The following is a 1,095-nucleotide window of genomic DNA, read 5'->3' as shown; positions in this document are numbered from 1 at the left end:
ATGTTTGAGAGTGCCAGCATGTTTAAGAAACACCTCTTATCGAAAAGAGTAAAGGTCCTTTCTAGTGAGTGGGTCAAATAAATCTGTCCGGATATGCAGCTTCTGCTGTTCAGTACTAGTAGAAACCTGGTGTGTTCTTCTAAGTCAACCAAACCAATACAACAACAACAACGACATTAAACCAAATTCAAAAATGGACAAAATACTTAGGCCTTTTCTTGTTTCAGTCCTGAAACAAAATGGTAGGGTTACGTTGGTAGGTATTTTTTGTCTAACTTCTTTTTTTTTAGATTTCTTCATATGTGACCCAACAAATACAGTTACTTGAGCAATGCTTTAGGCACATACTTTGTACTCTTAGCATCATTGTATAATAATAAAAAGTAGATAAACATTGTAAAAGCACATTTCAAACTGAACATTTTTTTCCTAAGCTTAACTTAAACAGTAGCATTAGTCAAGAATCACTGAGTCAGCAAGATAAATGTCTTACATGTGCTTGAATTTATTTTGAAGTGTTTTGAGTGACAGCCTTCCAGCTCAGAGAATTTGTCACGTTCATCCCAGGCCCATGTTTGAAAGGTGACTTAGCATATGCCTGTTCATTTGGCCAGTCCACTGTGATATCTTTATGATTAAACAAGCTGGTTTCTCCTGAGTGTGTACATTACATGCAGAGGTCGCTATGTGACTTTGAGACTTTATTTGAAAATCCATTAGTGTCATGCCCCGGTACAAGCAAGGTGTCATCTGAATATGTTGGCATCTCTTTTGGATAAAATTATGTAGTGTTCAACACGGCATTCCGTAGATTGGTATGATTGAGTTTTTCTTTCATGAAGAAAAACAGTACAGCCCACATTGCAATAATACTTGCCTTTCTATAACAGTTCATCAGGTGCATTTATTTTCAATTCTGACACTGTATCATTGCATAATTATGGATTAGTCTGTGCAAGGAAGAGCAGTAAATAAAAAAATAAAAAAATTAACAACAGTTGAAAAAAAGAAATATGATATCAGACAGTGGCTGAATGTTCTGATAAATCATGCTTGGGATTTGTTCAGCCTAGATAGAGAGAATGTCATATTTCT

This window comes from Branchiostoma floridae, chromosome 12, assembly GCF_000003815.2.
Source record: "Branchiostoma floridae strain S238N-H82 chromosome 12, Bfl_VNyyK, whole genome shotgun sequence".
NCBI lineage: Eukaryota > Metazoa > Chordata > Leptocardii > Amphioxiformes > Branchiostomatidae > Branchiostoma > Branchiostoma floridae.
The sequence above is the reverse complement of the archived record's forward strand: the minus strand, read 5'-3'. Positions refer to the sequence as shown.